General features: G+C 43.4%; 2 protein-coding genes across 20 annotated transcripts in view; one reads left to right on the top strand and one right to left on the bottom strand.

Moving 5' to 3' along the window:
* The window catches only part of STRBP (spermatid perinuclear RNA binding protein), an 87436-nt gene extending 63974 nt beyond the window's left edge, over nucleotides 1–23462 (bottom strand). For 16 of the 18 annotated variants that reach the window (XR_012663504.1, XR_012663503.1, XR_012663502.1 and 13 more), the window contains exon 1: nucleotides 23359–23462. The gene's annotated coding sequence lies outside the window, so the exon portion shown is untranslated. Of the gene's footprint in view, nucleotides 1–16376; nucleotides 16474–23227; nucleotides 23314–23358 lie in introns of those variants that run through there. The other 2 variants (XM_075112128.1, XM_075112129.1) reach the window with 2 other exon arrangements.
* CRB2 (crumbs cell polarity complex component 2) overlaps nucleotides 23342–25396 on the top strand; it is a 77785-nt gene continuing 75730 nt past the window's right edge. The window contains exons 1-2 of one of the 2 annotated variants that reach the window (XM_075112111.1): nucleotides 23342–23849; nucleotides 24417–24585. The gene's annotated coding sequence lies outside the window, so the exon portion shown is untranslated. The remainder of the gene's footprint in view (nucleotides 23850–24416; nucleotides 24586–25396) is intronic. The other variant, XM_075112112.1, reaches the window with a different exon arrangement.

Below are 25396 nucleotides of genomic sequence, written 5' to 3' on the forward strand. Positions count from 1 at the left end.
CCCAGAAGCAATCATGGAAGGTGATGTTCTTTCGTAGGACCAGATTCTTAAGAGATCCTGAAGGCCAAGCAGGGAAGAAAAATAAGCAAAGATCACTGCTTTGGCACTATTTACTCTATGAACTAGTCATAAGCTCTTCTACACTTAATAGCCTTTCACCATGTCTGGAAGCAACCAGACTCTTTATGAGGCCTTTTTGTTTTGCTTTTCTGTAATAATAATAATAATAATAATATGCTTTTTGAGTCAGCAGATGGCAAGCTAGAGAGACTTTTGAGAGACACGTTTCCATATCATCTATCTATTTCAGATTAGTTCTCTCCTCAAACTAAATTCCAGCTATCTTCACATACTCTTCTGCTCTGTGACTCCTACACTTCACCTTTTTCAGTCTGGGGTCTTCTCTGGTAACTGTAACTTGGCAATCCCAGGCAGAGAGAAGGGCACTGGAATGTGTTGCTGACTTCAGCATATGCCCCGTACAATGTCTCTAGACTCCAAGCAACACTCCAGCCTGGCCTCCCTCTGAAGACTACTGCAAGCTGTTGCTTATCAGCTTGGACAGTGTATTGAAAGCAGATGGACAAAGATAGCTGGCTGATCAAATTCTGGTGCTTGAGTAAATCGTCGAGCAGACTGTTGTCTAGAGGGCAAGCCTGCAAACTACCTCATGAGCTCTGGAAACAGACGTACCTCAGGGTGCGATTCTGGATGCGCCGAGCGCTTTCCAGTGTTCTTTGAAAGTCTGAAACAGACCAAAAACTGTTTCACAGCTACGATGAGGGTTAATCATCTACTGGGCAGATGAAGCAAAAGCCAACACCTCTCATTACTCTGCCTTAAGCGGGTAGTAACCATCTTGTTCTCAAGGCAGGTTCAAGTTTCAGTGACAAGCAAAAGTTGTTGGACAAAGGTATTTATGAGTTTGAGTCCACCTGCCCTTTTTCTCAGCAGTGAATGGCTGAGGTCAGGGCATATACAGCTGAATTACAAAGGGTTCTTTATTATAAAACTCAGTAAGATGAAAAAAAAGTCCTGAAAGTTGAGCTGAGGCTGATATACAATGTCTTTCACGTCGTTAACATCCTAAGAATATTTCACAGAAACACACACAGGAGTGAAAACCTAATATAGTTTAGACTTTTGAGAGAAAATTTTCAATAAAAGCACTAAACAGGAGGAAGTTTACTATAAAAGTGCAGACACAATATACAGAACAAAGTACATCTGACAGCATGCAGAATTAAATTAAGGAAAACTAAAATCAAATCTGCTCCAACCATATGGACTAAGGCAGTAGAACACAGCTCAGCACCAAACACATCAGAAAGCATTATGTGAAGTGAGCAGCAATTCCATAAATCTAACAGCCTCATTTCACTACCAGGCTATAGCAGGATATTTGTCCCTGCATCCTCAGGGAAGTAACAGCTGATGCCCAGAGTAAAAAGCACAATATTAAAATGCACAGTTGTCTTACCCAGGGGCTGACACCCACACATGCAAGAAAATTTCTAGGAAACACTACTAGCACTACCAAGGCCTTGGCGACCTCGACAAAGTCACTTCACCTCTGCATCGTGTAGCCCTAAAGTGTAAAACAAGACTAAATAAAGTCTCCAAACCAGGCCACAGAGGAGCAGAGTCGAGTCTGCAATGTGGTTTAAAGTCACTGGGGATTTGACACATTAGAAATGTTATTAAAACACCATGACAGTCTAGCATTGTTTCCATTAAACATCCCATCCTTCACAGAGGAAGTTTATGCTTTGGCACAAGACAAACAATGAAAAGAATTTCAGATGAGGCCTTTGTAGGAGGATATATTCCTGCATCTGGCAGCTGTGTTCCCAAGAGGCAGACATTTAAACAGCCAGAAGTAATGAATAAGCTTAGCTACCTTTGAGTGCTTGCGAACAGAAGAGCGAAAAAGCAGGAGAAACAGGTACTTGCGCTCCATGGGGACCGAAACAGAACACCAGGAACGGCGAGCTATAAGCATCCAGAAAGGAGACATGAACTATGGGGCATCCTGGTATCCCTTGCCAGTGGAGCGGTACCGTGTAGGGAAGTGTTCCTGGTGCAGCAGAGACGAGGAAACCATGGTCACTGGACTCCAGTCCTCCAAACCCTCACTTCAACAAACTGCTCATTGGGCACCTGGCCAGACCAAGTAGAATACCATGAAAATCGGTTTTAAATGCTACATCGAGAAGGCACATGCCAACAGTGTTTAGCTGAAGCATTGAAAACACCCTCCACCTCCTCGTCTACCCTTATACCAGTATCTGCCCATGAGAACTTCAGTTTACAGCATACACCACCCTAAGATCACTCAAAGTTTATCTCAACAGAGCAGCAAGGATCACTACGGTTACTAATAACAAAACAGGGAGTATCTAACACAGCCTGAGGTCTATCAGACACACTAACAGAGAAGAACTAGAATTTATATCCTTTTTTGTTGCTTTTAAAAGCCAGAACATGAGGCTTGCAACTTTAAGTTGCAAGTTTATTTTAGCTTCTGCTTTGCATTCAGGAGACAGGTAATTTTTCGTCACACCGTATAAAGTGCTGCTGAAAATATGTTGTGTTTTTCTGCAGTATAATTTTATTGCTGGCCTTCTGCCAACAGTCTTTCTGGCAGCATCTCCCACAGTTGGAAACTGTGTATCTGGGTCAGAAAAGACAAGCCGCTTTTCAGAACAGCTCAATACATTTGGCAGAGATGCTGATATTATAATTGAACTCTTTCAGCAACTCTTTTTATGATGTACCCAGACGCCAAACAAAACAAGATCTGCAATGTTGATTAATGTCAAAATAACTGACAGAGAAATATCAAAATAGTTTTCCCTCATGTTAGAAGCATCAACAAACTGAGGGGAACAGATAAGAAATACAATTCAGGAGGATTCAGTGAGAAGCACGCGATGGAGAAATCTGCAAAGTATGACTGACCTTCTACTTGTGCAGATATTTACTGTTTTACATCCGAACTCCCTCTACGCTGTACAGAACTGGTTTCTTCATTCCTCACCACCATATGAAGAGAAATCCTTGCCACTCAACCATACAAGCATTCTGTAAAGTAGTGCAATTTTAAGACCGTGATACATATTTAATAAGACTCGACTCCTTCCAACAATACGCTCAGCACTCAGTTTCACCTGGAGACTGTATATTCATAGGAGCTCTATTATTTTCCCAGTAAAGTAATTCCTGGCAAAGTTGCATCTGGGTTAGCCTTTAGAAGACTGGAATTTTCTAGCCAAATGAATAATTACAAAGCAACACTACAGTTAAAAGCTGGAAAGGTACTTCCTCTGGCAAATTCTTACACTTCATACAACAAATACTGGAGTCTAGTATTACTCCTGCCCGTTCAGTTCTCACAACATTTGCAAGAAAAGGCTCGCGTGCTCACAAATCTCTTAGGAGTAGCCTCTGTCAGGCAGCCCCAACAAGCCAGCTCTAACAGGCGCCACCGACAGGGTAGGCACATACTTGATAAACAAGTCTGGAATCGTGGCACTGGTGACCACCAGAATGGAGGAATCAGAGTCATCTTCCAGGGTCTAGAGCTCTGACCATGCTCATGGTGCAAGGAAAACAGCTACCCACTTGTCAGTGAGGAGGAAGCTACAGAAGGAGCTCCTAGAGAGAACTCGGCTGTGCCAAGGAGGACAGGCATGGACAGACAACGTGGGCACCCTTCGTTCACAGATGCAACAAAGCACTTGCAACTGAAAATGGGTGAACACATGGCTTCCCCTCCAGATAGCAGAGCAAGGAATGAAAACACAGCCAGAATAAATCACACTGGTAAAGGAATTAAAGAAACTGAAGAACTGAAGCCAATCAATTAATCTAGATTAATATATTAAGGTAAAATGAAATAGGGATGTGCAGAGCATAGCTTATATTTTTAGCTCCTGGAAAGAGGGTGAAGAAAAGATGGTCTAAGGGGAAATCATCACTAGCCTAACAGGAAGGTTAAAAAAGGAACACAGAGGCACAGTGTGAACATATATACAATCATCTGAAGAAGAAAATGCTGTATTTTACACAGAATCACACCATCCAATCTCAGAAAAAAACCCATACATCAGTAGAAATAACTGCAGATATCAAATTATAACGTACAACAAAAAAATAGTTTTGGAAGGAAAACAAAACCTTCTCCTTTAGGATTTAAGCTACTATTCACTACTGAGGACAGGAAGATATACCACCAAACTCCAAGTGGTCTTCAGAGCAGCACACCAGTTGCAGTCCTCAAGGTATTTTTCACACATCTCTCTCTCCTGATTTTTATATGGCCTCATGTTCCCTGGCACCTACACAATACCCAGCACACCAGTTATAGCTGGTGCTGCAAAGGGTCTCTAATGGAACAATTCTGAAAATGCCTTCATCTCTTGGTAGGGGTGTCAAGATGCACGACTGAGTAGAGACAGACAAACTGCAAAAAGAATTAAAAACTGCTGTTGACACTTAAATAACAAATTGACACATGAACGTTAACAGTTTAATGTACTTCCTGCTCAACCAGTCAGAAACATCCAAAACAGAATTGCCTGTAAAACTGAGCACTGCAGAAAACAAAACTTCTTAAAGGGAATGCTTCTTGGCAGGTGTCTTAAAAAAATAAAATTAAATTTTAAAAAAATCATAGATTAGACAGTACATAAATAATTAATAGCAAAGTATTCATTCGAGACAAGGCAGAAACCACCGCTGGATTCTCAACGTCTGTGAAACGTTAAGGCAATTTCTGATGTAGGCATTCCTGCTCTTCTGGTTAAACTGGGCAATGGAAACCTGACGCTACTTTGCAGCATACCCGTTTGTGAAGCAGTCATAATTCGACATCCACATTCCAAATCGTCTGAAATTCATAACACGGACTACATTCAATTACAGTTGAAGAATTAACTAAATTAATAAAAAGGATTACATTACACTGAAATGACACTCACCATCTGCAATGTCATTTTTCCAGAGACACAGCTGGTTTAAGCAAAATTCTGGATCTATGCCTGGAATTACATCACAATCTCCAAAAGAGAATTACAGTTCTACCTCCTTTACCACGCAGTGCAGTTTAGTGCCAGGCTGGGCTTCTCACCACCCGAGCCTTGTCCTGCATTCACAGCCCAACACTACAGCTTCATAGACCTTCACACTCCTGGATACTGTCCACATCATATTATTTGTGTCCACTTCCTCACCTGTGAGGCTTTCTTTGCTCCAGAACCATAGTGGGAAGCAGCCACAATGTTTAAGACATTAAGAACGGGGGCATTCCTTCCCTGGCACCCTCCAGCTTAACCGAAATAGCTGCAGTGCCCCAGTTTCTCTCCTGTTATGATACATATCCCACAGACTGCAGGCTGACCTAAGCTGCAGCCTACCGACTGACTCCATCTGACACACAACCAGGATGGGGAAAAGGCCGCCAAGATGTCACCTTTCCATCAAGACGAATGTGTCTTCTACAGAACTGCGAGGCCAAAGGCACTCACATGGAAAAGGCTGGAAATCACTGTATGCCCTCCCTACATTGGTAATAAAGGAAATAAAATTTAAAAAGAGAGACTGGAGAACAAACTGTCCTACGGCAAAACTAGATCTGCTGGTATCAGTGCTTAGCACTTCTCATCGGCTCCATGAGGCAACAGCAGAACGCATTTGCTCTACTAGCTGTTCCCTGTTCTGCATCTCAAGCTAATATGTACATTGGTAATTAGTAAGGTGAAAGAGAAAAGCACCGTGGATCCTAAACATGTGTTGTAAATAAGGAAAAAAAAAAAATCTAGTAATACCTTCTTACAGGTAATATTATATAAACAATATATTTCAGATTTACATTTTTCTTATGTTTACATAAAGTTTCTATCTCAAAGTATTAGGAAGTTGTTAAGAATAAATGCTATCCTTCTGACTAAAATTTCAGCAATACTTAATGGTGAAATTTAAGCAACAGTTTCTCGCCTAGATTTTCTTCCTTGATTTCAACATGTAAAGAAGCTGGCATTTTCAATATTGCAAATCCACACTGGCTACTGTGCACATCTGCCTTTCAGCCAGTTTAAACATTCATGACTTTTTCTTAAATGCATTTTGTAGTATGTCAGTCTTGCTGCTTCAGTTAATTTTTTTTTTTATTTAAAGAGAGGATTTAAAGGATTTCAAAGAGAAGACCACTAGACTGCAAGTATTGTGCAAAAAGCTCTTGCGCTCTCAGCCAGTACACATGCCCCATCAGACTTTTACCACGTTTTAATTCCACTATGAGTACTGAACAAGCTCAGGTTAATTTTCTTTACTTCCTAATTGGCCATTTTGTCAAATACCATCTTGTCAAAGGTTCTAGGTTACCAAAAGCTTCTTCAAGGGTTTTTTCTTGCCATCTCTCGTCCACCCAATCCTGTTATTTTCAGTTGTTCTCTCTCATTCTCCTGTGCCTTGCGTTATTATTTCCAGGGAAGTCTGAAGCTCAATGTCACACCACGTAACGCCACAGAAGCATCTGAAACAAACCCTGTAACTATCATCTTAGTGTGTCTGGAAACAAAAGCCTCCTCCTCTGACATACTCTTCCTCCGCAGCGCTGCGGATATGACCCGTACGGTCCCAGCAGCCCAGGGGAGCAGAATCCTGTCTGGCGGCTGCTGCACCTCTTCAGAGCCACCTGCGAGGGCTCACCGCCTCAGCAGGCACAGCACCCTCAGCGACAACAAACGGAACCTGCCATTTAATTAATGAATTTCTTCCACATGACTGACTGGAAATTGATTTCATCAGTCATTCACACAAAAAAGAAGGGGAAGAGGGATTTTTAGTAGAATTGTTTCACAATGCACATGTTCCAAAAAAACAGTATTCAAAGCCAAACAAACAGTGTTATTAATGGAAGCATTTGGAGCAAGGAGAACGGGAGAAATACTATCTGCCAGGCAGAAGCTACCAAATTTGATTCGAAATACAGTGCAATAACCCCTACAACAGAAGCAATGGGGATCTCTTCTCTAGGGAGGAGTACCCTGGCTGCCATCAATTTTCAGCCTCAGAACACAATTATTTACTTCAAATGCACGATAACCCTACCAAAAGATTTGAATTAGTTTATTTAGGCATGAAAGCTAGCAACAGCATCCATAACGGAAGTAAAAAACAACGCCACACCTACGTGTTAGATGGTAGAGAAGGAACTATCGGGCTGACGTTAGGGACTTCAGTCCACTATTTGTGTCTCAAACAAGATTTTGTAGTAGAAAGTCCCAGCTTAGCTAACAGGAAGAAAAAAGTCACAATCATATTTGGAGATTTACAAAACTAATATTTTTTAAAAACCTTGTAAGTCTAAAAATATTTTAAGTTGGCTTAATCCAGCATCTTCTTGCCTCAGATCTACCCTACATTCATGTGCTGTCAGATCTGCCAACTTCAGTTGCAAAACTCATCTATTATTTTTCTCTCCAGTTAGCTCAGCACAGCTATATAAAAGCAAAAAAAAAAAAAAGACAACTTCAGCAGGGGCCATCAGTGGTGGCAATGCTCAGTTTGAAGACCACAAGCTAGGTTGCGAAATTAATTTCTCAGTCTAAGTTATATCTGTCAGTCTCATTCTTAGGCACTTCCCAAGACAAGTAATGAATTCCACAGCCTTTTTTGTTTGCTTATTTTTAATATGTCAAAATAAAAAAAGGTAGCAAAATTATGTTTAGGTGGCTGTAGCACCATGTTCTGCAGTGCCTTTGAGAACACATGTGTAAGTAATTGATCTTGAACTAGAGAAGTTATATTAAATTTTTTTTTTTTTTAAAATCTTTTGCATTTGAAATAAAACCTGGGGGGAAAAAAGCTATCAATATTAATCTGCCAATCCCACCTGGATGCCATTTTTAAGAACATGGACACGAATTTGTTGGTTTAGTCTCTTTTCTTTAAATTTCATATAGGTCTACAAATTAGTTTAATCTCTCTTCATCAATGCTGATGTCACCTCTAGTGTGCCACTTTACTCACAACAGCACGAAAGACACTTCTAGTTCTTCATTCATCAACAGAAGGCTTCCTCACTGCCATTCACCACTGTTTTCTTTAGATCAAGTAATCAACATCATACCTTGTTCTCCCTGTCAACGTTAAGCAACACACCTCGGAACAGCAAAATCGAGGGTGGGGACCAACATCAGTGTCTTGAAGGCAACCTGCTTGCAAGAAGCCGCAGGAACCCGCTTTTTAGTGAGCTTGTGGAGGTTAATAACATGACTTCCAGGTTAGGAAACACGAGTGTGTGATAGGAAGCTGTTGCAACTCCGGTGTGAAAGAGGGTGCATACCCACTTTTCTCCAAGGGAAGCAAACAGACTCTGCAATCAATAGCAGCATTCAAACCGCTCTCAGCTTTGGAGGGAGATCGATTTACAACAACAAAAATCTCACTTTCTCCCCAAAGCTCACTTCATGCACTATAGTTTCTAAAAGTAACACTTGAAATTATCCTCAGGGGAAAGACTAGACAAAAACAATCTAAGTTAGTTTATTTTGTGCCATTAACTGCATTTTGTGTCTAGTCATTTCAGTTCCCCCGATAACAGGAAGCCTGCTGTTCCTAAAAGCAACATTGATGGGATTTATTTTATTTTATTTTTCAAAAGAAGGTGCACTTGAAAAGCCACATGTCAGGGTAGGAGAGTGCACAGTTCAAGATGCAGAGGGCAGGATCAAAACCAGAACTGAAAAACAGTTCCTGTACAAACCAACGGTATTCTTCTAAGCTGGGCAATAGGATATAAAACCTTTCATCCCTTAGCAAGAAGTTATGAGGAAGCTAGATTAGAGTCTTAACGTTTTTATTGCCTGCTTAGCCACCTATGTAAATCTGTGTCCGTGTCACACCACCACCACTATTGCAGGATACCACAGCAAGAAGAACAAGAACCAAAGGGACATGAACATTGAACTCTGCGCTTGTCAGCACAAAAACGCCTGCTTGGTTTTCACAGTATAAAGCTACACTCTTAGTGGTAAAGAATGTCAGATTATAAATCTGTCAATCTAGTTTATTCCACAGTTCAAATAAAATTCAACTGTAAAAACTGAAACTTGTGTTCATGAGAAAAATCTTTTTTAAAAAAGTAGTAAACAGATGCATTCCTTTGTGCACGTGATTCTGCTGTTTTACGAGTTCTTCCATTCACTTTCACGGCTCCTCTATCGTGGAAACAAAAGTCTCTGTATTGGGCCTTCTCGGTGATATTTGGAAACTCCTACACTTACCACAACAGAGCATTCAGAGGCCAGTAAGAACCATTTTTAAAAGTTAGTTCATCGTTAATTAACTGCAGAAATACATTAAAGAAAACAGTAACAAGGTAAAAGAACATTCTTCCAAAGGCTTTTTGCTTGTTTTGAGAGAAACAAAATGGCAGTAATTAAACCTAGCTAACACTTTTTCACTTAGCATTTTGCTCTAAAGCATTTAGATCCCGTACACTGCAGGACCAGGAAAAGAATGCCAGAATCACCAGTGCAGAACTCTCAACACAGGAAAAGGTTGTCCCTGAAATTCAGTGGACAAATACTACCAGACGGTTTCATGCATTACCAAGACAAAATCCACCAGTTAAATTTAGAACAATGATTTCTGCAGGCACTCAGATGTTTCTGTTCTAAATTTTCTAGAAATTGCAAATTAGAACTTGGCAGACTTTAAACTGACCCAGCATGTGTCTTCTGTAATCCAAATCATATTCTGTCCTATTACTCTGCAAAACTGTTAGGAAAAAAACAATCATGCTTTTCAGCACATGGTTTCAGACAAGTGACAGAGACATTCCATTTATCTCTGTGCTAAGAAAAAACCCTTAAGTAGCTTTTTTTCCCCTCATAGAATATTGCCATGAAAATTAAAAGCTAATAGAGGAATCCAAGTTATCTCTGTTGGAGAATACACATAGTTTGCTGAATAACATTACTTACATAACTGTATTAATTCAAAGTGGTTTTGGCAATTTTTTCCATTTACCATGGGGAGAATATATCGCATTTCTAGACTCTGATCTCATTCTAAATACTGCAACGAGATACTCATCAGAGGATGCAGGTGTCACAGAGCTGGTTTGTAGAAGCAACTGGCAATCCCTGCAAGTTCACTAGCACTGCCTCTGCAGCCAGCCAAGAGCTTAAGGTTTTTTGCAACACCATGAAGAATAAATTGAATTAAATAGCTCAGAGGTTACAAACCAAATAATCTGGGAAACTACTTCTCCATCTACTGGTAAACAGACAGTACTACCCAATATTCCATTGCTGACCTGTGGGAGACAGCAATCTTTAGGTTGGACTTAACAGCAGAGACTAAAAAACACTGCTCAGTCTCTTCCATTTTAATTGCAGTATCAAGCTCCAATGTGCTTTTATTAGCAAAAAATAAATTAGACCTCAGCACAAGAATTTCACAACACTTCATAAACATTATTCTCCAATTCTGTAACAGGTGTAAATGTTATACTTTTTGCATTTAGAAAAGACCCCATCGCCCAAAGACTTAATTGACTTGCCCAATGCCATAGTAAATCAGTGCCAGGACTTGCAGTAGTTAGTTTTTCATCTCCTCTACACACCAAGCATGGAGCACGCGCTCTCCCCCCTTTCTAGCTTTCCACCCTTTACTTAGACTTCTTTACTTCAATTTGAACAGACACTGCATTGCTGGCTGCTTTTGCTATTCAATCTCTCCCTCGCAGGGCCACAGCCATCCTTCACAGGCCAGCTTGGCAAACCGTCACAGTAAATGCTTGACAACAATTACCTGTAGATTCATGAGATTCAAATTAGCAATTCAATATCTGAATATGGTGTGATTAAACTCAGGAATCTAATTCAGAAAGTGTCCTATTTTCAGGCATCAATTTTTTCTGATCACTCTTTTGAAAGTCAAACCGACGTGGACCCAGGAACCTTATGTGCCTTTTCCAAGGGAGGACAATGGAGTCCCTCTTTCGTTAGGGAAGCAGGACACACATAGTCTGTTCTCAGGAAGAACAACAGCCAGAAAAATAAGAACATTTCAGGTCACTAGCAAGGGACCTGAGCCATTCTGCAAGATCAGAGGAAGCTTTGCGGCCCTACTCTATAAAGCAGCCCGCTTCTCAGCATCGGGCATCTCAACTCTGGACACCAAATTCTAGGATATCATTTGGTTTTGAAGAAAAAAAACCCCAAAGTCAGTTGTCTTTACCGCTTGGCATTTCTAAAGCTCTACACGGCATAGGAGCAGGCTATGGAGGATAAGGGAGTTCATTCTCTCTTAAAAAAACCAACCAAAAAAATATAAATCAATCAATAAAACCAGCTGTCACACTAGATATTAGGTAGCCATCTAAGACACCCAAAAACAAACAAAGAGGTTGGAGGGTATGACAGCATCTCTCTTACGAGTCAGAAAATAAACTGGCAACTCCTGGATGACCAGGAGTGCATATGCTACCACTTCCCCTGCCTGTTCCCAAATCACACACCTCACTCAAGCAGTATCTCTTCAACCTTCTCCACACTAAGCTCCAGCCACCTAAGAGCAGTTTATCATTTCTGTGAGTTCACTCAGGATTGTCGCTTTGATCCTAGATCTGTTGACAAGAAGAGTACAGAGTGCGTACTTCAATATGATGATCCCTACAACAAGCCCAGCTCTGCCACAAGGCCACTTTTCGTCCCTATTGAGGATACTTTTTCCTCCTCCTAACCCCATCTTCTCTTACGCTCCTAAAAATGAACAAAGGAAAAGCAAATGCACACGTGTAACAAACATGTACTACTTCCCTTGGGCTTCACAATTCTGGGTATCTGATCTCCAGGCAAGCAATTTTGTCTCCTTTACAGCAAACACAGCGAGGTCTGAAAACTACCGGCTCTTCTCCTTCCCCCGTACCAGTCTTAAGAGCTACCCTGTTTATTAGCTTCGGTGCTGGAATATCTGCAAGCTGCTCTTGTGCTGCAGCGCTTGATGGCGAGAGACACTGGCAGGAGGAAACCCTGTTTTGCGCTACTGCAGACTGGAAGCGCTGCAACGTGGAAGAACAGCACAGAAGGCCCTATCAACCACGCTTGCACGAGCTCTGCCTGCTCTTCCCCTTCCCTCCAACCTCCCCATTCTTTACGTATCAGGAAGAGACCAGCAAGTTTTTGCAGCCTCACGACAAACTTAAAAGATACTTTTCTTTCCCAACAAGAGCAGCCAAAACCCATGCTTTGATCTTTTCCAGACACTTCTATGACTGAACACTGCAGAGCCCTTTTACAGTGTAAATACTGTCAAGTTTTCTGTCTGTTCCAAGATTCTGAAATATGAAGAAAACTGAAATTCTGAAGATTCTGAAATATGAAGAAATATTTCATGCACGCGTTATTATCTAACTACAATCCAATCAACACAAATGCTACACATGCACACAAAAAAGTCTTTTCAGGAGATATTCCAAACTTTGTTAGAATAGAATATTTTCAGTTGGAAGGGACCTACAGCAATCATCTAGTCCAACTGCAACACAAGAGGAGCACAAATAATGGAAACAGAGGAAGGAGAAGGAAAGAGAGGGGAAATACAGCAAAGCCCTGTACTCCTCAGCTCTCGGCCAAAATTCTGTCTTCTATGCGCTGTGCATGAGCCTTGCTACTGTACTGTGTGATGAGGGTAAAAGAACTCACTGAGACAAGGTGCACCTGCTAAAACTGGCAGTAAAACCAGTTGACTACTGCAAATCAGTAGGGCCCAGCGCAACCAGAAAGCAAGTCTTTGTTCTTCTGGCACAAGAGAACTCATTTACTGCGAGTACCACACACAGATCAAACATTTACAAGAAAAAGAAGCTAGCCGACGGATTTATATTAAAGATTACAGATCACAGTGTGAAAGAAAACAATAAATGTACCACAGAATCCCATGCCCAGACAAGCTCTCCTCGAGCAGTTCCTCCTCTGAAGGAGAACTGCAAGGAGACAGCCTGAGCCAACAGTTTCTACAGCAACTGCAGAAGCACCAGTACAATGATATTCAAACCCTGCAGTAACTGCAGGAGCATCAGTAAATGGATATACCAAATACCAAAGGAACAGTTGACCGTTTTACCTGGACTCTATCTCATTGGGCAATTCACTGATCCCAATCGGCTTAGCTCAACTCTGTACTTGCCCGTTTCTCTGCAAACTCTTCTAAATCCTCTTTACCCCTAACATTCTTCCAGCACAGTTGTTCCCCTCCAATATTTCACGGAACTCAACACAGCCATCGGAGAAAGTTTTGTAGACGTGGTGCTGGCAGGATGACTGACATCACCCTGTAAGGGAGAGACCAACTGCCCCTCCGTATGGTGCTGCTGCAACTTCTCACCGAGGGTGGAATGCTGTTATGACAATGACACTACCCTTATGTTTCATTGCTAAAAGCACACTTGGAAGCATCGCAACAGGAACCAGAACAGAGGTATGTTACTACCCAACTACACGGAAAAAACATATCTATCTGCAACGTGCGGTTATTTTAACACTAATGCAGAATCCATATTAAGGAACACAGAACACTGCACCTAGGCACTCAGTAAGTTTTTCAACCATGAACTGTAATTTACTGAAGAATGTTTAGGGCAGGCCATATCTCATTTCCCTTTTAAGAATCTGCTTTAATAAGTCACAGTGGCTCAACAGTTGCAGCTGTATCAGTAGTTCCATGTAAGCGCTCTTTGCAAGAGTCTTTTCCTAACTCTGCAGTCTTACTTTGTTTCACACTGAAACTTGGCACGAAGCTCAGGCTCCTGACCCATAGCAAGAAGTTAAACAACATCGCTCATTTGTTTTTAGAAGGGTCAGGAAGTCTCCAGTTTCAGGTTCTTCAGTGTTCAGGGTGGAGGGGAGCAATACATAGTGACAACTGAAGAACATTCAGTATTCAACCCCTGTCTGCAAACGACAGGGGTTAATCAGAGAACTGTGAAAGATGGTCTTTGTAAAGTGCTCTTATTATTGGTTTGTTACATGAGGCCACACCCATAAAACCAGATTTTTGTTCAAGAGTCCACTACTTACATAATGCTGACTCCCAGGGACCAGCTTTATCCTCTATCTCATGGGCTACGAAAAGGAAAAATGACCGAATTCCCCCAAAAGACAAAGCAGACTGTATGAAAATAATCAAACCACAAAAGACAATCTTATTCCAACACCAATGTTAGTAGAAAAGAAACATAAAGACGGAAATATTTTGGTTTTATTTTTGTGCCTCTTATCATGATTGATTTCAGTCGTACCATCACTATTTAGATGGTGACAGTTGTTTTTTCTAAAACATGGAGTACTATGAAATCCAAAGTGGAAAAGTATCTTACAAGTTCTTAGAGTATAAGCATGCAAAGACGACTTCTAGATCAAATGTATTCCTTAGCAGGCTGGTTTTGAAGGAATAAAGAAAAGAGTACAGTCGCGACCAACCATCTAATACAACACAATATTAAAAAATTATCTATTTAGCAACTACGAACAGTGTTTCACAGGTTCAGGTTTCACATAACTTGCTAAAACTGGAAATTCAACCAAGTATTTTAAATTGTCGAAAATACTCCAGTTACAGGAGGTTCTTGTTCGCCTCCAAGGTGGGAGTCATGATTCTTTCTCTTACACAAATATAGACAACTGTGTTCTCTCTTCAGCCTCCTGGCCATCTGTAGAGATGAGGAGGTGTGTACAGATGTGGGTTCAGAGTAGAACAAGCTACTTCTCTGAGCTCATATTTTTGGCAGTCACCAATTTCACCCTCACCCACCAGAAGCAAAGAAGTTATCAGCCTTGTCTCCCCCCCACCTTCTCAGTACTTGCCTTTCTTCATGGCTTTTCTAGAACACTTGTCACCAGAGTACATTTATTACTGGTTTTAAAATAACAGTTTTTGTAAGAGAGGAAAACATTTCAGGTCTTTATAGGGGAACTTCAGACACAAAGAAATGAGACTGTGCAGTAAATCAGGGGCAGAATCCGAAAACGGGCCAAATGCTCTCCTAATCAATACTTTCAGTTTAATCACCAGACCTTCGCTGGATCAGAGTGTTGCTTGTGCCTGGTATTGAATTTATTCTCTGGGCTTTTTAGCAGTTTTGTTTTAGTGGGAACACTCACAATTATTCTGGGCTTCACTGTGATGCACACAACATAACATCCCTGGTTACCCTGCATAAGAATCACTACATTTCAAGTCTGCAGAGGCCTAGCGATACACCCACCCCTCTTTAAGGTCATCCAAATGGCATAGCTGATTACTGTAAAGAAACAAATTAAGTCTCTATATGATTAAAGACTTGGACAGCATGACCGGGTAACCAAAGAAGCCTTAATCTATTTGTTAAGTCCAATTATCTAGACATCAAATCAAGATATCATGGAGCATTAGGACATTGAATAGCTGCTTACTAAACACTTTTAGCTCTTTGAAAAGATGACAGTCACTAAGAACCTGCGACATGGAAATGGGCTTTCTTCAAAGCAGAGATGGGCAGAAATCTGTTCTTGGGCATTTATGTTTTCCCTCTCATCTTCTGTACAGCTAAACGAGCTATCAGAGTAAAATGGGAAAGGGATTAGGATTGGAAGTGGAAGAGGAGTAGAAATCCAAATGTTCTAAGCCTCGGTACCATATGCATTTACAAAACAATTCAAGCAGATATCTGAGATTACATCTGAGTTCTCATTTCTCAGTCTAGCAATGTCAAAAGTCCTTGTGAAGGAAACAAGCTGAGCTCCTTTACTTTAGTTAGAGCCCAGCTGCCAGCTCCAATAGGTTCTTAGGTAGGATTTCAGTCTAGTTTACTTAGGGGGGAAAAGGAAAATAAATCTCTTCTCACTGAACTTATTGTTCAGGAAAGGAACTGCAGAAGCCAAGAACTGAGGCCACAAAGGTTTTTCTTCCTCTTTGTTTCAGGGTGAGGAGTTGCATAGCAATACTTTAGATGAACGTTAGTAAATTATACATTAACAGAAAACCCCACCTAGGCACACTTTTTATGTCTCTATATAAAAAGAAAAAACTAGCGAGTCAGATTTCTAGACTCCACCTCCATAGTAAAGTACAAGCCAACCTGAAATTTCTCTTACTAATCTACTGTAAAGTAAGTCCAGGCTTGGCTCTGGGGTGCACAACTACCACAATGTCTGATATTACAGGGCTAAACACTTCCCATGTTTTTATGGGTATGTTCTAATCCTCAGTTTTTCCTAAAAGCACTTTAGAGTCTTCCATATCATCCTTTATGAATTCCCTGCAACCCCTTCCTTTCAACTCTCTTACTTGGAGCTCCATGTTCCCTACTCGTCCCATCATACCTCAGCTTTCCAGTGGCTGTGTGTATTCTCTGGTACTTGACTCCCTGGAGACACATGCTGTACACCTATGGCTTCCCCTTCTATTCCAGAGTCTTTTCTATTAAAGCAAATATTCAGAAATTGCCATATTATAATATGGAAATCAAGCAAAGTAGATAAGGAGAGTAGGAAAGTACTAAGTGCGTAGAGGGGCAGAGAGCAAACTACAGCACCCCATAACCAGAGAAAAAGAGCATGTTTCCATATGCAAAGAACTGCCCCTTCATCACAGAAGTATCAAAATACAGGAATAAATGACTAATTTTTCTTCTTGTCTTCATACTGGAAAAATTGGTGTCTTCACCCAGATTCAGCATCAGTTACGCACCTATGGGAACATCACAGGGCTTCCTCACAGCGTAGCTGGAAAAACCAGCCTTGCAGGTTGTGGTGACAGCTACCACTCCCCAGGGCCTCAGAGCTGCAGGAGCACCACAGCCAGGCTGCACTTCTCACCAGGACCAGCCAATTAACACCACATAAACAGCTGTTATTTAAATTCAACTCCAAAATTGATTAAATGTTAACATTTAATGATGTTAGTCAGTACTTTCAGATGCACTGATAACATGTTATTTGTTTCTCTGGTTAACAAAGACATCTGCAACCCAATCCCATTCATCTTATCTACATAGGTTACACAGTTGGACCCTTTGTGATCATGCTACATACTATAACAAAAATACAGGACCGGTTTCACTCTTGATGGCTGCCTCCCACAGGACAGAGAACTCAAATGCCTTTTTTTTTCTTTTCAATACAAGCTGTAATGTACCATATTAACTGGACATTTTCCACCAGTCTCCAGGTGATAAGTTTAGTACAATCATTCAATGTCTTGCTAAGCAGGCTGTAAAAACACCATTTAAGTTAAATACCGTCCTCATTCAGGTATACACCAGCTAGCAATTTTAAGACCATCACCTATCTCAACAATGGCAACTAAATTCAGCCGGTGCAGCATGCTGGCTTGTTGCCTTGCTGAGCTTCGTACACTCTTTAAAAAGAGCAAGGATGAGGACATTCCAGAGAAGTATCAGGTTCCTGGAAAGCGTTAGACAAGCTCAAGATAACAATGCCTTGACTGCTACACCATAACAAAAACAAGGGCCACCTAATGCCCTGCAACAAGTAATGAAAATTTTTCTGCCTCGTCGAAGATTAACCACGACTTACCACAAGGCACTGTTACAGGACCCACCCCATTCAAAATACAGAATAAAAAAGTTATATCAATTTCACAGTACCACTGCCACTAGGATAAACCATTTTGTGGCAAAATCTCACTGGATGAAATCAGCAGTGCTCTGTGCCCAAGAAGATCCTGCTCCCAAGCTTCAAGACTCCTCAGCCTCAGTGGCGATCGCTTCGGCGCGATCACTTTGCCAAAGCTTATTTCTAGAAACACGCAACACTTGTTTCCAAACCAGCTTCAAAGAGCTTGTGCGCCTGGGCTTCACAGACACCCGTAGCCTGTTTATGCTTCTCCAGGAAGGCAGGTACTGCCAGCCGAGAAACACAATTAGGGGAAGATTTTGTTTAAGGTCATAATCAACTGAATTAATCCAATACCTTGGGAGAAACGTTTCCACATGTAACATCACACCCGTGTCTCAGCGAATACTAAAGAGACTTCAGGGCCCAACACCTAACACACTCCACTAACACTCAAATTTGCTGTATTACGAGTCAAACAAGAAATGTGTTTAATGAAAGTGTCTCCCCCCAAGAATCAGAAGAAATAGGGAAGTAAAAGCCTGTAAAATCAACTTGCCCTTTCCTGCTCCTACTACCAGGCAATTTCTAAGAGGCACCATCAATTTCTCCTCCTTGAGTTCATCTACTGTCAAGCCAAATGCCAAGTTCTGCTTCAGTCATTGTTTCACTCCTTCAGCACTCACATCAAAGTTTAAGGTCTAAAATCTTAATCGATTGTGTTTTCTAAGATTTCTTCAAGTTCTGTGACATCTCATGATTACCCACAAGAGTGTTCTTCCCGACCAGATATTCAAACATTTAATTTTTCCATAAAGTCAGTTGAAAGTAAATGCACAAAATAACCAAGAAGCAACAAAATTTAATTTACTGTGATAGCCAGGCACACCCCAACTTTATTTTCAAGCATACAATTAAGAGTAATTTCATTCCCCTATGTAAATGTTACAAGAAAAAGAAACATTACTGTAAGAGCAGCTTAGTCCTATTGGTTCACAAACCTTATGACAGATAGATTAGAGCCTAGTAAAACAGCGTATAATTTACACTTTGTTTTGTCAATCACAAGTAGCATCTTGAGGCTCTTAAACAGTGTGCTAAACCACAACATAAGAGAACTGATTTAAATCAACCCAGGCGGCGGGATCACTTAAGTTTCCACAATCCAAGAGATCCCCTAAAATTAGTTAGCAGCTGGATTTCACAAGATTATTCCTCTTCAACATCTATTTACACCAGCATGGTACGAGAATATTTCACTACAAGAGAGTTATACAGTTTTGCAGAGTTATAGAAAAAAAAAGTAAAACAGGGGCACGGGTTTTAACAATCCATAACCTGTACTACTTGAGAAGCCAATCAGCAAACATAGAGCGGCCCCGCTCAGCTGCATGGGAAGTCACACACTGGATCAGTCTCAGAGTTCTTGGTTTTAGCCAGCAGAGGAGGGACAGAGCAGCCCAGTACCGTGCTTCACATACCTTTCAGTGACAGCAGAACACATCACATACCCCGAATTTCTTCTTACGCTTCTACAACCAGCATCTTGTCTACATTCCTATATGGCCTTGGAAATTCACAGGAAGGTCAGTATATGCATTGCAAAGCAAAAGTATGAATACAAGGCAACTGACCAACACAGAGCGGGGTCCAAGAATTCTCAGTCCCCTTCCATTCCACAATGGTTAGAGTGAGCGGACCCGAAACGTAGGGGAATTTAGCTTTATTTTGATAAAGTCCAAAAATCCAAAGCGCAAGAAGTTTATGTTAACTCACTCATATAATTCATAAGAATTGCTACGCATACTTTTTCTTAAGGGGACATGAATTAAGGTTTTCGAAGAAGTGAAATAGAAACACTGTCCCTCTGAGTTGACAGAGTATGTGCTGCTATCTATGTTTTCTGTCATCATTGCTCAGTGAAAGACTTGCACATAAGAAGGAAAAACTATACGAGTGCCAAGAAATGCAGAAGTACAACTGAAAAAATATTGTCTCTGCTCTTGTAGCTTGTATCAATTATCGCTTTTAATAAAAAATACACTCAAACATTTTTAGGTAGGGCAGCTTAGGCTTCTGTTTCCTTAAATATGAAGTACAAAGTTTCTATTGTCAAATCACTCTGCAAGTACAACAAATGTACTCAAACTATGCTTTCTACAGAAGTGTTTGAGACTTGCATTTTTCTGCTATTTAAATCTGTAACTGTTTTTCATGTTGCTTTAAACAGGAATTTTCCTTTTGATTTCATCACTGCAGCACATACAACAGTAAAGCAATCCTCACTTGCCAATATTGCTCAGTTTATGGCAAATCCAGGACGCTACATCAGCCAAGTGCTCCTCATGTGTATGTTGTTAGAACAGAAAAGTCCTCCCTCCTCCAACCTCGATGCAAAGTTAAGTTACAGAAACCAAAACACTATGCTAAAGTCCTCTGTTGGCACGGCTAGACTTACCATAAATCCTATAAATCCTAAGTCACCAAGAGCTGAAATGCAGCCTAGTGAAGTGTAGATGAAGCCGCTGCATTCTCCCTCGCCTAGCATCTCCCCAAGTCACCAACACATTCCCGGGTACCCTCCTCTCAGCTGCCCCCAGAACTCTCCCTCACCCAGCCTGTCTATAGAAGCACACAAACTGCCCCTTTTTTAGTGTTTTGTATTTACACTCAGACACGTTGGCCACTTCTAGGTGTTTGCACATCACCACAACCAGGGACAAGACTCTGCAAACTTCTATGTTCTAAGAGATACTTCAACAAGCACGCTCACAGTGGCTTTCTACACACTCAACAGCTTGTTAACCAGCCATGGCATTTCCCTCTCCCCTCTTTCCAGCCATGGATCTGCTCTTCAAAGAGCTCTATTTACATGCCAAGTTACAAAGTTCAGCTGCTTCCAAAGCAATGTGGAAAAAGTACAGCTTTTATGATTCTACAGTGAGGTTTTTCACAACATGAAGCAGCTTCTTAGACTACTTTTAGACTTTTCTTTTTTTTTTAATATTTGCAATCGGGAGTTCACGGTTCAAAAAAAAATCTCAGCCTACCCACAGGCCTTTGAGGAACATTAACTGAGGGGCTTCAAAAGAAGAGAGCTCTGCAACCTTAAGCATCCTGTTACTGAAGTAAACATTTTTTTCCATGGATGTTCAAAGTGGATGAGGGCTCATGGATGAGGGCTGCCAAAATCTGCATATCCACCAGAATTTAAACCACTTCTCCTAAGCTTAGGCATGCCATGCCTTTTCCCATCTTCTATTACATCTTTCAGTTTGCTTACTCTTTGTTCTCATTTCCTTCCAAACCTTTGGTATGAAATCATCATGTCTGAAATTCCTTCTTCCAGGACAAAGCACAAGGCTGGATTCGGTCACTTCTTTAGCAGCACTCATAGCAGTTATCACCTGGGGCTTCCCCCAGCCCCCAACACATGAGTATTTCTAGACAGAACCTTCCTCCAGTTCCCTGAGAAATTAGGCCCTAGATTTCCACCTTGCATTTGGCCTGTGAACCACCTGGAGCAAACTTCATCAGCATCCCCTTTGTGGGGAGGTAACAACACAGTCAGTAGTTCAGTAACAGTGACTAGTTTGGATGTTTGCAAATAAAACCCCTTTACAAAAACAGGAATGAGAAAACCAGCAAGGACTGAAGACTCTACTAGGAAAGCCAAAGCAGCACTAAACTTGCACCATCAACAAGATTCTGAGAAACAGAAAATCAAAATATTAAAACCTTACTACTAGCAATCCTTACCCACTCTTTTCCCCATCTCTCCCTTCATTCTACACCAACGTGAAGCAGAGGAAAGTGGCTGAAATGTCCCAGAGAGAAGAAAATGACACATGCCAAGAACTTCCAGCAGCAAGTCCAACCTCCTAAAAACGACCAGGAATTTAGTAGCAGCTACAGCCAGCCACAGTCTGCTGACATGGATTTCATCCTCTCTACACCGGCAGGAAATAACTACAACTGATCTTCTGCAAACTTCTGATGGCCCATCCGAGAGGCGGACTACTTAAATTCCTGAAAAACACCTTTGCTTTTCAGAGGTGCGCGCACCCACCTCGCGCAGATGAATACAGCGACACAACCTCTCCAGAGACGCCGCCGGGCCTTCCTCCCCGCCTGTTCCAAAAGTTTTGTTTTCAAGCTCTCCCCCCCAAGCGCAGGGAGCACACTTCTATCTTCCTTCCTTCCTGCAAGCATTAGGCCCTCTCTGCCTCCAGAGTTGCTTCCCTTCAGTCTCTCAAAAATTGTTACCATATCTTTAAAAATAAAATAAGACTGAGTTTTGCAAACAGTCCTTCCTTCTCCATTCTTTCTAAGAATGTTAAAGTATTCTGCATGAATAAAGAAAATTATTTTCATTTTCTGTCCTTACCCTAGAAGGCCAGGTTTCAAATGCTCACTAGAACACACAGCTATTTTAATTTAAATTAAAACAGCTGGGCTCTTTAACTTCAGTTAAAGTTGGGCAAACGGTTTTTGGAAGTGGAGATTTGAAATGCCTTATGTTGCTGACAACAATGCCCACTTAAGCTTTTTTTTTTTTTACTTTAATCACACGTAGAATTTCTAAGTTTTCAGGACAAAGTATAAGAAACTTTTAAAAAATGTTAACAAACTATAGCACACGCCTGAAGAAAAAAGAAATTCCAAGCGCGTGCAAGACGCCCCATTTCACACGGTTTTGCGCTGCCATACCCTGCGTGCGGGCGGTTGGGAACACACGCTCTCTGCGGCAGGACATTTTCTTCTTACTTTCTGTAAATCACACGGCACCATTTTCAGAGACGTAAATAAATAATAAGACATTTATCTAGATAACGCATATTCCTATTTTGATATAAACCCCAAGTTTTACTCTAATCATCCTGCCTGTGACTCCCCAATTATCCCTCTTTTAAGTTCTCGCTTCCAGAAGAAAATTAGTGGGTTAATGATTAACCAAATCCGGTGCGAAGCAAAGCCAGAATGAAAGGGGGGAGGGCCCACCCCAAACCCACAGACCCTGAACCGAACGAGGGGTGACGCCCCCCGCCCAGACGCAGGAAGGCTGTAAGGGAGCCCGAGGGGCCGGGTCCCCCCGGCCGGAGACGCGGGCAGCGCGCCGGGCTGCCACGACCCACCAACAAAACTTCTGCGGGTGAGGCAGGGCTGCCGTGCGGCCGGGGCCGGGCCCGCACGCCTCCCCGCACCGCGCCGCACCTGGCCGCCCGCTCCGCTCCGCCCGCCCGGGGGCGGCCGCCGCGCACCGCACGCCCCGGCCGAGCTCCCGCCGCCCCGGCTCGCCCTCCCCGCCGGCACCTGCGCGCCCGCCGCCAGGTACGCGCCCCGCAGCCGGCGGAGGAGCGGCCGCCCGGGCGCAGCGCGGCGCCGAGCCCCTCATCCCCTCACAGCTCCGCTCCCGCCCGCGGGCTGCGGCCCCTCAGCGCGCCGCGACCCCCCCCTCTTCTTCTTCCTCCTCCTCTTCCTCCCTCCCCCCCCCCCCCCCCCCGCCCCAACGGCCGCCGCGCGCGCAGCAGCGCCCCCCACTCACGCACCGCCTCCCATCCCCCCGCGCCGCCCCCCGCGCCGCGTCCTGCCCTTGCCTCCTGCCCGCAGTGCCCGGTGCAGTGGGAGGAGCGGCGCCCGGCGCCCGCCTCCCCTCAGGGGCGCGCAGGGAGGGCTGTTGTGCCGCCCCGACCCCTCCCCGCCGCCGAGCCCTTCCGCCCCGCCTCACCCCGCCGGCCGCCGGCCCCGCCGCAGCCCCCCGGCCCCGGCCCGGCTCCGCGGCCCCGTCCGGCTCCTCCGGCTCCGCAGCGGCGAGCGGGGCTCCGGCACGTGACAGCGCCCGGCGCCCCCATAGGCTGGGGCTGCCGGGCAACGTGGGCCCGCCCCCTCCCTGCACCTGAGAGAGAGCCTTACGCCATCTGCGTAGGGGGATGCCGGGCCGCCGCGCTAATTCCGTAGCGGCGCGGAACCGGCGGTTTCCTCCCGCCGGGAGGAAAGCGCAGGAGGGAAGCTAGCGCAAGCCTTACGGAGTTGACGTAAAGGTCCTCGGCTCGGCCCGTTTCCTACCTGAGGCCGCTACTCCTTGCATAAACTGCGCAGCTCCCCCCCGCCGCCCGCGGAGAGGGCTCTCCGCGGCCGCGAGAGCTCCCGCGGCTACGAGGGTTAGAAGCAGCCGGGCCTGCACGGGGGAGCGTCACTTGCGTAAAGCCCCTCAAAGAGGTTAGTGTTTCTTACGAATTCTCCGTAATGTCGTCAACGCCGGCGCCGCACCTGAGAGGGCTCCCGTTGCGCAAACGCCGTAGGTGCTAGCGTGTCGGGCGCAGAGTGCGTAAGCGGGGCGGTAGGGTTGTCCCCCATGGCGGGCGGAGGGGCGGCCAGGGCGGGAGGCAGGTGTGGGGGTCGGTCTGTCCTTCCGTCCGTCCGTCCGTGTGGAGGATCGTCCCTGCCCGTCTCCACGCTGGGCCGGGGGGAGGGATGGGGCGAGGCTGAGGGGGCCGGGCGGAGGCGGGGGTGAGGTGTGAGGGGTGAGGCAGGGCCTGGCACCCCTTACCCAGGCACCGCACATCCTTCATGGATTTTTATATCCCACTGCAAGATCTAAAGCCGTGCAGAAAGAGAGCAGTTTCCTAAATTTAGCTGGGAAGTGGTGTTTCCATGTGAGTAGTTGCTCGCCGTATGGAATCCTCAGCAGTTGTCTGAGGGTTCGAGGCAGCTTCGTGGTGTGTTTAGGCAGGTCAGGCTGCACAAGGAATACAGTGTTCAACGAGCTCCATCTTCCCTTTCTAGAGATCAAGACAGATGTGTTTGGGTTAGCTTTATGCTGCCCTGCGATAATTCTTCCTAATCCCAGACTGTTCTGGAGCAGACGGGCATTGCCGTGAAGTTGAAGAGCGCGCCCCGAGTACTATTGTCCGTCAGACTCTTCAGAGAAGTGCTAGCGTGCCAAAGCCTTTAGGTACGAGGAGGGAGGGTTGAGTCTGGTGGGGTTTTTCTTCTTGGGATGTGCATTCCATTGAACCTTTATGGTTTTGCATCAACATTGAAATGGCTGTTATCTTCACATGAGTGCTTCAAAATTCCTGCCGGTTTTCTAGGTTAAGTGCCTTTTTAAACTCAGCTTTCAACCTATAAGCCTGTGGCAATTATATTTAGTATCTTTTTTTTCCCACAGTTTTCAAAACTAATTTTATATAGGCTGTAAAGATGAAAGGCAGTTGACTGAGGAGCTCTATGCCAAAACAATCAGTACACAACACGCTGTGCTGAAGCAGCCTGTGAGGGAACTTTGGCAAAAGGCAATGGGATCAGGAGATCTGCAGTGCTAAAGTGAAACAGTAACTTTCATTCAAAAGAGTGATTTGCAGCATTAGAGTGGAAGGAGAAACCATGTGTGCGTTAATAACATTACGTGTAGTGAGAGGTCCAGCTTGTCAAATTAAAGCTATGTTCTGCAAAGAGTTGCAAGCCTGCGGCTGAAGTGTCACCCTTGTTCTGAACAGTCAGATATATAGCTCTACTGTTGTAACAAACTTTTATCCCATGATGTTGAAGGATTGAAAGAAGAAACAAATCTGAGGAATCTCAGTTACTGCTTTCGGGTCTAGATTTGCAAGGTTTCAAAGCAATGAATGAGTCTAGCTAAATCTCCTGTGTGGCATTAAAATATTAGTGTAGGCCTTGAGAAGGGGCAAGAAAATAATAGAAAATCAAGGTCTGGTCCAAGGACTTCATCTGAAATTGATTGCAGGGAATAGAGACACAGGACA

The sequence above is a fragment of the Phalacrocorax aristotelis genome, chromosome 17 (assembly GCF_949628215.1).
Source record: "Phalacrocorax aristotelis chromosome 17, bGulAri2.1, whole genome shotgun sequence".
NCBI lineage: Eukaryota > Metazoa > Chordata > Aves > Suliformes > Phalacrocoracidae > Phalacrocorax > Phalacrocorax aristotelis.